The sequence below is a fragment of the Balaenoptera borealis genome (genome assembly GCF_965194805.1).
Source record: "Balaenoptera borealis genome assembly, chromosome: 17".
Classification (NCBI taxonomy): domain Eukaryota; kingdom Metazoa; phylum Chordata; class Mammalia; order Artiodactyla; family Balaenopteridae; genus Balaenoptera; species Balaenoptera borealis.
The window spans coordinates 82,961,750-82,976,348 of NC_138876.1; positions in this window are offsets into that span (position 1 = coordinate 82,961,750).

The window sequence follows — 14,599 nt, forward strand, 5'->3', positions numbered from 1 at the left end:
GGGAGGACCTCGGCCAGCCCTGGCCGTGGCGACTCAGGCATGGACACACCTGGCCCTGCCGAGCAACTCCAACCCCAGGCTAGAGCATCTGGATTCACCCAGTGGGGCGTGAACACCCTCAGGGGCCAGCTGGGCTGCCAGGGGACCACGCAGGTGTTGCAGGAGATGGAGGTGATATAGGTGATGCAGGTGACACAGGTGATGTAGGGCATTTTGAAGGCAGCCCCTCCCTTCATCACAAACACGATCCTCAGGTTCCCTGTTGTTTTCTACCTTCACACACAGCAAAAGATCTCATCTCGGCCAGACCTTGGTTTTTTGGAAACAGCACAACCTTGGAATGGAGCGGAACAGGGCATATTTTCCCGCCGTGACGGGCGTGGCTCCCTGGTGAACCGCGTAGGTGCACCCCCGCCACACTTTAATAAACAGCCGTGAGCTCGGAGCACTCATTAGATGCTGGGCATTTATTACGGATCCAACAATCCTGTGGATTAGATATCATTATTATCCCCATTTCGCAGGGGGAAAAGCTAAAGCATCAGGGGTTAAAGGGTGGATTAGGCCACGTCACAGCTGCAAGGGAGCTTTGGGGTGTTTGAAGCAGCCCATCCAAGCAGCACCGGCCAGAGCAGGGCCTTCGCCTCGGCAACAACCCCAGGGCAGGCACGACATCCAGCTTGCCCCCCTGCCCCTCCCCCGCCCCCCAGCCATGCTGCCTAATTTAGTTTAGTTCCAGAGAGTCAATAAATTTATTATTTTAAAGGAAAATGAAAACATTCCAGAAGAACATTCGAGTATAATTTCAAGCTCAAAAGAACACAAAGATCACTTTACAAAGAAGTTCTATAATGAATGAACTCTTCATGGGGGGTGGGGAGAAGGAGGAAAAATAAAGCTGGATTTCCTCAGGATCAACTCAGCCCTTTAATTCTGACTCTCGGTTACTAACAAAACATTCTCCTGTGCAGAGCTTCACCCCACAGCTTTATCAAACAGGAAACTATGGGAACCTTCACCAAAAGTGATTCGTGTATTTTTCTAATAAATCATCGGCTTTGCTATTGTCCTTTCAATAAATTTTTAGGAAAGAAAGAAAACTAAATTCTTCAGAATTCAAGACCTGTTGACAGATGTTGCTGTTTCCCTGGCTTTCCTCTGTAAAGTACTCCGGAAGAGTCAAAGGAAAGATACATTTTTAAAAGAAACAAAAAGAAAAAAAAATTTTTTAATGAAGAATCTAAATGGAAAGTAATACTAAGAAAAATATATTCATAGGGAAAGAGGAAGTGTCAGCTGGAGGGAGAGGGAGGGGGATGGGGGGGCCTGCATGGCCTGGCCTTGTGCCCCCTCCCCGGGCACATGTAAAGAAAAATAGAAAGTGGGCATGCACGAACAAGTGAGTCTCACTGACCACGGTCAGGTCACAGTGTTCTGCTGAGAACCGCTTGGAAAGGGCGCTGCAGGAAGTTCTGAAATCCTAACAGCTCAGGGCTGACGCTGGGTTGGTTGTGTCCGTGAAGGTTTTCTCCGACCATCAACGATCAGCCAACACGAGAGGTAACAGAGTTTTATAAGGAAGCGTCTAAGAGAGAAAACAAGAGGCTTTAGTTCCCCGTTACCTGAGGGCTGCCGAGACCCAGGTAGGTGTTCAGCTGTCTGCCCGGTTCCTTCCCTGGAAGAGTCTGGGGGCATATCCTGTCCACCCCGCACTCCGAGGAAGACCAGCGGTGGCCTCGCTCACACTGGTCCCCAGGCGGCGGGACTCAGGGGCACCATCCCCATCACAACCATTTGGAAGGTGACTCTTCTGCCTACACACTGTAGATTCGCCGCCAGTTTTGTAGGACAAGTGGAAAAGAGAGAAGGACAAAGCAGGTAAGAATCGGCCAAACAATGTCCTGTAGCCTTGCTAAGACCCAAACCTCCACCTCCTTCCCGCAGTTACAGCTGCGAGCCGCGTGAAGCCCTCTCCACACGGTGAAGGGCGCAGAGGCACCCGGTGGGCGCTGCGGCCGTGCGGGGCCCCGGGCACCGTTGGGGCGTCTGGCCGCTCTGGACTCGCCAGGAGGGGCGGGAGGGAGGCAGCAGGCGGTGTAGCAGTCCGCACTGGAGAAGCGCGTGCAGCAGGAGCAGCCTGGGCCACACAGGACCCTGTCCTCAATGGGCTGCGCCCAGTTCTGAGGTCAGCCCAGCCCCAGTTACACCCCACCCCCGATCCCTCCTCTAAGGGGCTCTCACACCCTGGGCCGCTCCGCCCGCCCTCGTCCCCCAGGGCCAGCCTGGACACCCCCCGCGCCCAGAGCCCACTGCAATCGTCACACCTGCCAGTCCTAAGGCTGCCGCTCTGCCCGGCCGGGTCCTTCCTACCAAATCACGGTACAGGAGCTCCCTCCAGACTGTAAACCCCCGCTCCCTCCCTGATCTGCACCTGGCCTCCCCACGCCCCACCAAGGTCTGTGGTTAGGACAGGCAGGCAGCCCGGGGTCTACAGTGTCCGCACCCTCACACCTGCCACACCTGCCACCCAGCTGGCCAGGTGATGTCGGCTCTTGGACGTTAGTGAGCCACGCTTCTTCTAGATAAAGAAACGCCATCCCTGCTTCTCTGCTCTAGTGTAACAGCTGCTGTCTGTCCCACTCACTGGGAAAGGCAGAGATCTCTTTCTTCATTACTTCAAACTTTCCTTTAACTCTTCAGTTACAATGTCTCATTTCAAACATCAGAGGTCTTCCTCCCACAGGCAAGCTCCCAGGGGTGGGAGGAGCTCTGGGCTGGGAGTAAGAAGCTGCACCCTGACGCCTGCACTGGGCCCAGGCACTTGGGCCGGGTCCCCTCCAAGCCCTGAGGCTCTGCGTCCTTACTGAAACGATGATGCCGCGGTCCCACGGAGCTCTGCGGATCGTGTCAGCCCTCCAGGGAGGCCACCAGAATGGAGCTGGCTGGGTCAGGGCTTCCCATACTCCACGATGGCCATTTGGAACTCTGGTGACAGCCTCCGGGCGAGGGCACTTACTGCCCCTCGTTGGCACCCAAGTGTCAGTGGGGAAGCTATTCCTGAATGGTTTCAGTGCTGCTCACAGGTCGAATGGTTCACAAACGCTTTCCCTTTCTAAACCTGGAAATTGCCCTCAGATGGTCCTTTCCCCAGAATTCATCCTTCCATGTCTCTCCCTGTGAGTTCCTCTAATGTAAAACTATTTGGCAGCTTTTTCCAAAAAAGGTTCAGCTGCCTAAAATCAAGAGTTTCTATAATTTAATCTGGTTATGAAATCCCTTAAGGAAAAATAATGATGAAAAGCTTTCTGGTAGGGAAGTTATATTGTGGAAAAACGACCTTGCTACTTACGAAGTCAGGTTTACTTCTGAATAGCTAAATGTATGCCGAGAAATGTACATACTCTGAGATGTGGTTTTCCTTTGAAGGTCTGAGCTGTGCTGAGTGCTGGGGTGTGTGGGGTCTCTTTCGGATGATGTAAAGCAGGTCAGACTCTCATTACCCAAAAGAAGGGCTGACTCCAGATCTAGCAATAGGGGGTCACAGCTTTGCATCAAATTGTGAGCCTTTCACTCAAGGCAACAAGTTTCTCAATAAAGGAAAATATTGTTTCAACAGAGAAACTGCTGCTCCACATTCAGTGAGTACTTTTTCAAATTCTGTTTCTATTCTCACATAAGAGGATTAATCACAAGTAGTTCATAACATCGCAAAGAATTCAAGGATCAATGAAAAAAATCTGTTGAAGTCTTGACTTAGCATGAAGATGATTTCTGCTTTTAACACGTCTTCCTTGTTCGGAAGATAATGACAGCGTCAGGCATTATCTCCTGGAGGCACCTGAGAAATGCCTCCCGCTTTTGTGTTCCAGGACACGGATCCACGACAGCGCCCCGTGTCCTGATTGGAACCGCCTCTCCTCCTTCCTCCCCTGGGGACTCGGTGAGACCTGCCCCCTTCTCACACCAGGACCATGTCCACCTGCCTCCACAGATACCCGCCCCCCCTGCCTCCCTGCTGCCCCAGCCCGTGTGGAATCGCCCCCTGACTGCCCCACGACCCTGCCCCCCGACTGTCCTGCGACCCTGCCCCCCAGTTCTAGCTTCTCGACCTGGATCTGACCTCTCGTGTCCCCGAGCCCCCATGCCCCCCCAGGTCACGGGCTTCAGGGCTCTTGGTGTCCATCCTGACAGGTGGTCCAGGGGCCCAAAAGGGGGTCTAGCACCCAATGTTGTGCTCAGGGTGGCCGGGAAGGACCCCCACCCACTGGGAACCGACAGCTCTCCAGTGTGGACCAGCGGGATTTGTAATTCTGTGTTTGCCCTTGATTCCAGACTAAATTTCAGACTGAAGCTCTAAGCTGTCTCTCTCTCTCCGTGTAGTACATTTATGTGTCTGTGATTCAGAAAGGCCTTCCCCTCTCCTGTGTGTGTAGGTAACACTTGCTACCTCCCGACGGTGTTAGCAAATTAGATCATAAAATCTCTAAAATCATAAACACTGTGGAGACAAATGTTGTGTTTCCATAGAAACCCCAAGCACACCCCGAGGTCCTTCAGGTCTGGCCCTGCTCACCGTCCCCCGCCCCACAGACTCCAGACCCTCCCCTTTCTTGAGACATCCCCGCAAACGACCCTCCTCCCCACAGCAACCACGCCCTAACTGTCTAACCACCATAATGTTGAGGGGTTTTCAATGTACATAATGTAACAAAAAACAGGAGAAAAACTCTGTCATGAACTTCTCCATCTTAAACTTCCCACCCATGACACCCATGAGAGGGTTTCTTTACTGGGTGACAAGTTTTTCATCACATTGTGTGAAATTTTCATCGAGACAGTTTATCAGTGTAGACACGGCTCGTGAACCTGAAAGGTGAGGCAGCAGCATAGCTCATGGCTTCCAATACAAGCCGACAAACGCAGGAAGGGTAGGACGTGCACGTGCACACGCACGTATGTGTGGAGGCTCTATGACGCCACCCACAAAAAGGGTCTGCACACTGTCACCCCTGGTGACAAGGACGACCCCCAGTCCCAGCTCTTGGCCCCAAATGTAATTCTCCACCTGAAAGGCACCAGGCTCCCTGGAGACGCGGCTGGCTAGGGGCAGGGCCGGGAAAGCACAAGGTGAGCAGGAAATGCGGACGTTTTGTAAGGACACGGAAGCCGCCTTGACGGGGCTCTCAGTGGCCGAACGGGGGCCAATCTGAACCTCGGAACAAAAGTGATTGTGATGAACTACAACCCTCAGACTGAAACAGGAGTCCGTGTGGTCTCACCTTGGTAATAAAAACCTTACATGAAAGAGGAAGTTCTCCCTTGCAGTAGAACAGCAGCTACTAAATGCAGGAAGAATTAAAAATACACCTCGCCTGTCAGCTATTCTGGCAAGAAACATCAGTGCATGAGGCATGAGACTTTAAGTAGTTTCAAAGGCATCTCCACACCAAATACTTATCGCTACAAAGAGAACCAGAAGGAAGGAAGCTGGCATAGAGCTTCTTAACTACGTGGTCAAATTCAGTGTCACCGGTAACGAGAAAAATCAACATCGATTGCCCCCTGATAAGACCATTGCTTTGGTATTCTGGCCAAAATATGTACAAACCAGATCTAATCGTGAGGGAACTCTGGATCATCCCAAACGGAGGGAAATACTAGAAAATTACCAGCAGTAATTTCTTTTTAAATGTCAAGGCCACAAGAGTCAAGGAAACACAGAGACACTGTTCCAGATCAAAGGTGGTGAAGAGCCACGAGGAGGATGAAGTGGGCCTGGGTTCTACACCTTCCCGGTAAAGGTTGTTGTTGTGACACTTGGACACGTTTGAACAGGGCCTTGTTGCAAATCTGGCTAAGCTCCAAATTGCTCCTAAATAAAAAGTTTACTTTAAAAATGTCTTTCGCTCTTTCTCATTTTTGCCTGTGACTGGCGAAATTGTTTGGTTGTATTTAAATGGTTGAGAATTATATTTTACAAATGCATTTGAGTATGTGTATGTGAGACAGACAGCCAGACGGACAAACAGATGGGCAGACCGATGGACAGACACACAGATAATGTCTTAAATTTCAGTTAAATACGTATGCACGTGACATCACAAATCTTTAGACACAAATACAAACTCTTCCATACTTTACATCAATTTAAATTTCTCTCTCCAATATTGTTTTCCAAAATCGACTGTTGAGAAGTAAATTAGAAATGCAAAAACGGTGTTTCAAGAAGCCGTGAGTTATAACCTTTTGGGAAGTGGGACACCCCGTGAGCGGCAGCAGGTTCTGTGTGGACTTCTGAAAGTATGGTCTCTAATTCTTAAAACGTGGATCAGAAAATCCTTAGTTCTCTCTCTAATTTCACTTCAAGGACATAACCCTCAGCTGTTAATGTCAGCAGCCCAGTGGGCTCTGACCCCAGTGCCACTCCCCCGAGGGTGACGTGGACTGAAACCCCCCCTCGTCCCGCTTGAGGCTGAGCTGCTGCCCAGGGCACCCCCCCGCCCCCCTTGGCCCTGGGAGCAGCACAGGACACGGTTCTCTGGGGAAGCAGGGGAGGGGTCACCATCCACAGAGGCCCAAGAGGGGGGGGGTCGGCACCCATGAGGGGCCCCCTGGATGGAGGACCCTGGATGAACCACACATGCGCTTTACATCCAGTGACAGACTCATGTATGGGCCTTTTTCCAGAACCATTTCTTTCCCATCCCGTCTACATTTACAAAGTCATTCCTGAGACACTGAACACTGACCGAGTCCTCGGAACAGAGCTTGTCCTTATGATTAAAGATGTGACCCCAGAGCCTAAGCAAACACAGTGACTCGACCCAAGATACTTCACATCCTCATTTTCCTCTTCCTGCCGCCCAATCCTCAAACGTCCTTTCCTGATTTCTAAGATTCGCCCGAACTCCGTGAGAATCTTTGAGTCCTGTCCTCTGGCGTCTGCCCGGCAAAGCATCTCGACCAGTGGCGTCTTGGAGGGTCTCTGGAAACCACCGGGCCGGGGTGGCCAGGCGCGTCCAGGCTCTGAGTCTGGGGGGCGGCCAGAGAGCCGACACCCCGACGTCAGGACGGGCTGCGGGAGACGTGGCATTGCCTCCGCCTGTTCTTCCCCAGATGCCTGCCTTCCCCCAGGATGATTAACATCAGTGTTTCTTATTCTTCCCCAAAACATCTTGTTCTAAACCCTGGACACTGCTGTGCACTGGGAACCAGCTGAGGCCAGCGGGCAGGCAGGCGGGGGCGCGGGGCCCGTGCTGTCCCAGGGTTTGTTTACTGGACTCCCTTCGCGGCTCTGCAAACTTGGGGTTTTGCAATCTTGTCCTGAAAGGCTTGAATGAAGTCTTTATATGTAATGCAGTCGTTTCAGGGCTGGTCTAGGCCGTGGGCCTGGATATTTATTTACACTGCTTGACCCGAGGTTAGCTCATTTCATGGCTGTAACTGTGATCTGCTCCTCAGGGCCCTCCTCTGGGCCACGGAGCACACCCTGGACGTGGACAAACATTCGCAGGAAAACCAAAACCAATTTCTCACAAAGCGCCTTTAGACAAAATCCTCACCCCTGCATCCTAACAAAAGGCAGCTTATCTCCCTGCAAACGGTGGTGAACGGGGGGCTCCCTGCCGGGGCCCCCAGCCAAGCAGCAGGAGGTTCCGCGGGATCCCCCTGCGGCCCTGCCCGCGGTGGGCAGTCTCCTCCTCCAGGGAAGGATGGGAACCAGCTTCCAGGAGAACCGGGCCAGGGGAGGGGGCCTGGCTCATAGAGCAGTCGCTGCTGGGGCCAGACTCGGCTGGGTCGCCTTCTCTCTCCCTCTTCGTCCAGCTGGGCATTTGCTGCCAGGCCTTGTTTCGTTTTGTTTTTTACTAGTTCTCAGTTTTAAGGCAGATCCTAAGGTCACAGATGAAGCGCTGCGCAGACGGGAGGGTCCTCGTCTCTAACCACCCACGGGCTTCCTCTGAGGCCGTGTGGTCGACAGGAAAGCAGGCACAGGCTCGTGGCTCCTGGCGTGAGGCTGGGGACGGGGGCGCAGAGTTGACAGCATGTCCGAGTGCGGGAACAGGAGGATTTCCCTCCAGTAGAGGCCTCGGTGGCCACCGAAGTGCCTGACGGGGCGCAGTCGTGCGGGACACACCGTGCGGAGACGCGGTCGGCGCCCGCGCTTCTCAGCATCACAGAGGAGTGGAGGGGGCTCTGATCTAGACCCTCCACACCTGGTCCACACCTGGTCCACCCGCTCATGCTTTATTTGCTGTCCCGACTGAGAAGGGCGGACTGTGAGACCTAACTTGCATCTGGAGGCGGAGCTCCAGGACCTCATACACAGCCGCTCCTGGACACGCCCCAACCCGCGCACCGCGGCCCCGCCCCGCCCCGCCCACGACCCCAGCCACAGCGTTTCCTGACCTCGGCAGCCAGAGCCTGGGAGCCCCGGTGACCCCTGCCCTCCGTCCTGCACCCGCCCCATCACCACCTCCTCCTGAAAGAACCCCCGGCCCAGTTGCCCACTCCCGACCCACAGCCTGCGGGGCGTCCCCTTGGTCCTCACCCTCTGCGGCCCTGACCCTGCCCTCACCCCGTCCCCAGCCTGACACCAGCACGCGGCCTTACCACCGCCACAGCCCGACGCACAGTGCGGGGCGGCGTCGGGCCTGTGCTCCTGAGCATTTGTTAAACACCCACGTGTGCAAGTGACAGAAGGGTGCTCTGGAAAGAACTGACAGAAGAGCGCACTGAACTCGGCCTCGTTTGGGGTGTACGTCTTCTTCTCAGGTTTGAGCAAAATTGAAAGGGGCTAAAGCATTCCCAGCTCACTGCGTCTCCAGGTCACCTGGCGGACCTGTGGCTCCGGCCCCCCGCCCGGAGGCTCTGAGCTGTGGGCACTGCCCAGGGCTGACCCGCGAGCCCCTGAGTTCCTGGCTCCCTCAAAGGAACGTGGCGGTGTGACCGAGCCAGGGGTTCAAACCCCACCTCTGCTGCCTCCCAGCCTCCCGGCCCTCCTGAACCTCAGTTCCCGAATCCGTAAACTGTGGATGACGTATAAAGACGGGGGCTGTATGGAAAGTAAAGGCTCAGCTAATTTAAACAGTACTTGTTAATGGCAGTGGCAAATTCTTCTATCCTAATCAGATTGCATTAATTGGACAAACTGTCCCTCCTGAAAAAAATTACAGCCATAGACTGTGCCCTGCAGCAGGGAAGAGGCCCATGAAAGAAGGAGTGCTTTCTGTTTAACCACAGTTCCAACAGCACAGTTTTGGTGGTTGTGTTTCACTGTCAGGAAGCAGAGATAATTATTTCTCAAGATGAGAATGGTCACTGTTTCATTTTCCCAGGGATAGCTTTGGAGGAGCCATCAGGAAACAACTGCATTCGGCTTTTGCTCTGTATCCGCTGACAGCCGGCCTGCGTGGATTAACATCCCTGGGCCTCCACACAGGTCTGGCTGGGCTGGAGGCTCAGCTGAATTCCCAGGACAGCCTGCGGTGCCATCGGAGCTGTTTCCTGGCCAGGACACAGGACCACGGGCCAGGACACAGGTAGGAGAAAGCAAACCTGGATCCAGGGGCTTTGTCACGTTCCAAAGTCGCCTGAACCTTGCAGGGTAAGCTAACGACAGGACATGATGTGGAATTTGACTCGTAACTACACTTGACACAGAATCTTCATTCAGAAAGTCACTTTCATAGACAAAAATACTAATAAGTGAAAAATAAAAGCAAATCTATTCTTCATTTTCTTTTTTTAAAATTTTTATTTATTTATTTTTGGCTGTGCTGGGTCTTCGTTGCTGTGTGCGGGCTTTCTCTAGTTGCAGAGAGCGGGGGCTACTCTTTGTTGCGGTGCGCGGGCTTCTCACTGCGGTGGCTTCTCTTGTTGTGGAGCACGGGCTCTAGGCGCACGGGCTTCAGTAGTTGCAGTACACGGGCTCAGTAGTTGTGACTCGCAGGCTCTAGAGAGCAGGCTCAGTAGTTGTGGCGCAGGGGCTTAGTTGCTCCGCGGCATGTGAGATCTACCCGGCCCAGGGCTCGAACCCGTGTCCCCTGCATTGGCAGGCAGATTCTTAACCACTGAGCCACCAGGGAAGCCCTATTCTTCATTTTCAAAAGAGCTTAAAAAAAAAAGACCTGGGGGTGATTTTGGACACAGATTCCCAGCCCCTGGGGACACAGAGTGTCTAACGCTTTCCGAGTTTCTTGTCCGCATGGGGCTGCTGAAGCTGAAAGGATCTCCTTCCCTGCTGGAGGGTTGTCATTTCCCAGGCGTGCCAGACCCCTTGGAGGCTCCGGCAGCAGCCCTGCCCTCACCGCAGTGGCCTGGGGACAAAGGACTCTGGCCGGAGAAAGCGTTTATTTTTACAGTATCACTTCGTTACTCCCCCAAATGATAACTGCTTGGATTACTTATTATTAAATCAGAAGGGGCAGGAATCTCAAATCTAATTTGGTTTTCACTGTTTGCACACTATGTTTATCTTTCACTCATTACTTAGCTTGGGAAATTATGAGAAAGAATTGACTATTCAATCCCCTTTGTCTGCAAGTTTTCATCTGCTGCTTCTCGGCTGCAGCCCTTCTTTCTCAGCTACTTGCATTACTGAAATATGAAGGGCCCATCAGGCTTGCATTTATCCACAAACACTCCAAAACTCAACAAGGGAAAGCCCTTAAGTCAAACACACAAGAAATCGTTCCACACGTATACTGCCCCGCGGGGCCCAGGGAGCAGGCGGTCTCCACGGGCCACAGCTTCACAGGTGAGCCCCTTGAAGGGAGAAGGAACCCCTGTTTACTGTGAGAACGTTAGGGGTTCGACCAAAGTGATGACATGGAGCCTCCTGAGTGCCCTGCTCCCGTAGACCCACTGAAGGAGTAGCTGTACACGGAGTAACTTCCTCCGGATCAAACACAGAACCAGCCGAGCGACTCCTATCATCACTCGAATAGGAAACACCCACACTGAGATGTGTACGAAAGGCTGAGATGCCACGAACCCCCGCAGCACAGGCTGTGACATCGGGAGGTGACCCCAGTGCCCAGCTCCTTCCGAGCTGGGAAGGGCTTGGACCCCACATTTAGAACCCCAACTTTTAAGGCTCCCACCAAGGGGCGGGCCCCCAAACACCTGCTCTGAAGGCGGTGAGGATTGCATCGTTAAGACGGTAACAAACGAGGAAGGAGTAATGAACTGCATGTGAGCACTCACCAGAGCTGTCCCCCCAGGGCTCAGCGGACAGAAACACCCGCGTCCCAGTGTTTCCCTGAGAGGAACTCATCTGCACACTTGCCAGGCTTCCAATTAGGCACTCATATAGGGACTGGCTGCGGCGAACCTCCCAGAAACAGGGAAGCGGCAGACACCTCCCTGCCCTCCCCACCGAGACCTCAGTGTCTCCCTGGAAGGAGTCTGTACACACGTCTGACACCTCAGTGTTTGCGGCTGCCCCTGGGTCTGGTGGAAATGGGGCTTCCATTCAGGAGCCCCACAGACAGTACCAAAGAAGCAGTTATCGGTACAGGGCCGCCTCCACTCCCCACAGCCACATCCCAGGGTGCGGTGCAGAGGAAGCAGCCCCAAATGCCCACCTTCCACTTGCTGCCCAGAAGGGGCTCAACTGCGGACACGCCCAGCTGCTGCCGCAGGGTCTGGTCCCCACTCAGCTTGTGTCTAGTCGCGGAAGGTGGGCCTCTCCTTGGCGACACCAGTGGGTCTTGGCACCCCCTCAACTATCGGGAGTGACTGAGAATAAAGAAGGTGGCTAGGACAATCACAGTGGTTTGAGAGGCAGACAAGCGCTTGGGCTGAGTTCACTGATGAAATTCAATTCCTACACTAGACCATTCTGTCAAGACTGGGAGGGGTGGGTGCTTTATCTAGTGAGCAGAAACCAACACAGAGAGTCAAGGAACATGAAGGAAAGAGAAATGTGTTTCAAACAGAAGAACAACATAAATATCCAGAAACAGATCTTAGTGAAATGGAGACAAGTGATTTACCTGATAGAGACTTCAAAATCACTATCATAAAGATGCTTATCAAGATCAGGAGACCAATGCATGATGAGCAAAGTGAGAATTTCAAACAAAGAGACAGGAAATATAAAAAAGAACCAAACAGAAATCACAGAACTGATTGCAATGGAAACCAGTATAAAGCAGGGGTAACTATACTTACATCAGGCAAAACAGACTTTAAAACCAAAGACTGTAACGAGAGACAAAGAAGGTCATTATATAGGAAGGTCATAATAAAGGGGTCGATTCATCAATAGGATATACCTTTGCTGAACATTTATGCATCCAACATAGGGGCACCTAAATATAAAAAGCAAATTTTAATTCATATGAAGGGAGCAATAGACAGAAGTACAATAATAATAGGGGATGTCAATACCCCATTTCAACAAAAGCTAGGTCAGCCAGACAGAAAATCAGTAAGATTTAAACTACACATTAGATCAGATAGACCTAATAGACATTTGCAGAACATTCCATTCAATATCAGCAGAATTCACATTCTTTCAAGGACAAATGGAACATTCTCTGGGATAGATTATCTGTTAGGTCACAAAACAAGTCTTAATAAATAAGAAGACAGAAATCATATCAAGCATCTTTTCTGACCACAGTGATATGAAACTAGAAATCAATTATAAGAAGAAAACTAGAAAATTCACAGACATGTGCAGATGAAACAATGTGCTCCTGAACAACCCATGGGTCAAAGAAGAAATCAAAAGAGAAATAAAAAATATCTTGAGACAAATGAAAATGAAAATGAAAATACAACATACCAAAATTTATAGGATGCAGCAAAAGCAGTTCTAAAAGAGAAGTTTCTCATTATCTTTGGTGTATCTACTACAGGCTTTTACCTTGTGGTTACCATGAGGCTTACATATAACAGCCTATATGTATAACAGTCTGTTTTTAGTTGATAGCAATTTAAGCTTGAACTTATTCTAAAACTCTACATTTTTACTCCTCCCCACCCCATTTTAATGTTTTTGATGTCACATTTTACATCTTTTTATTTTGTGGATTCCTTAATTATTATAGTTACTTTTACTACTCTTGTCTTTTAACCTTCATACTAGCTTTATAAGTGATGGTAAACTTCCTTTACTGTATATTTACCAGTGAGATTTTTAATTTCATGTATTTTCTTGTATTTAATTAATGCCCTTTCTTTTCAGCTTGAAGAATTCCCTTTAGCATTTCCTGTAAAGTTGGTTTAGTGGTGATGAACTCCTTTAGTTTTTGCTTGTCTAGAAAACTCTTTATCTCTCCTTCAATTTTGAATGATAACCTTGCTAGGTAGAGTATTCTTGGTTGGAAGCTTTTTCCTTTCAGCACTTTGAATATATCTTGTCACTTTTCTTGGCCTACAAATTTCTGCTGAAAAATCTACTTATAGCTTTACGGGGGTCCCCTTGTATGTAACTAGTTGTTTTTCTCTTACATGCTTTTAAGATTCTCTATCTTTAACTTTTGACATTTTACTTACAATGTGCCTTGTTGTGGGTCTCTTTGGGTTCATTTTTTGGAACTCTGTGCTTCTGGTACCTGGATATCTATTTCCTTCCCCAGGTTAGGGAAATTTTCAGCCATTATTTCTTAAAATAATTTTCTGCCCGTTTCTCTCTCTCTTCATCTTCTGGGGCTCCTATAATATGAACATTATTCCACTTGATGCTGTCCTGTAAGCCCCTTGAGTTATCTTCACTTTTTTTTTTCTTCTTTCTTTCTGCCGCTCTGATTGGGTGGGTTCCACTGCCCTGCGTTCACGTTTACTGGTCATGTCTTCTGCTTCATCTAGTCTGCTGTTGAGCTCCTCTGGTGTATTCTTCAGTTCAGTTATGGTATTATCAAGTTCTGTGACTTCTCTGTGGCACTTTCTTGTATTTTCTAACTCTTTGCTGAAGTTCTCACAGTGTCACCCATTCTTCTGAGTTTGGTGAGCATCTTTATGACCATTACTTTGAAATTTTTACCAGGTAGATTACTTATCTCCATTTCAGTAAAGGTTTTTCTAAGGTTTTATCTTGTTCCTTCATTTGGAACATATTCCCGTTTCCTCATTTTGATCATCTCTCTGTTTGTTTCTACACATTAGACAGAACAGCCACGTCTCCCAGTCTTGAAGGAGTGGCTCACGTGGGGGATGAACCTTGCCCAGCTCTTGGTTGTTTCTTGAACCTGTGTGATTGTCTAAGTAGCCTGGTTTATTCTTGACAGGTCCAGGCGTCAAGGCTGTGCCGAGACCTCTCAGTGCCCAAGGGGAGGATCTCAGTCAGCACGTAGTTTCAGGCCGAGTAGAAGCCAGTTTCTCAGGCAGCAGCTTTTAAAGGCTGCAAATCCAGGCGTCTGTGTTGGGTCGCAGGTGGAAACTCTGCTGGCCCCCAGGCCAGGAGATCTGGAGTGTTCCCTGGGAACAGGTGGGACGATCAGGGCTCCAGACGAGCCTCTTAGCTCCAGTCTGGGAGGCACCGTGAGCTGCAGCGAGGCCAAGGGAGAGCACACGGATGGGGGCCCCTCTCAGCTCCTACATGGGGGCAAAACTGAAGCCCCTCAGGCTGAAGCTCCAGGACAAGTAAACA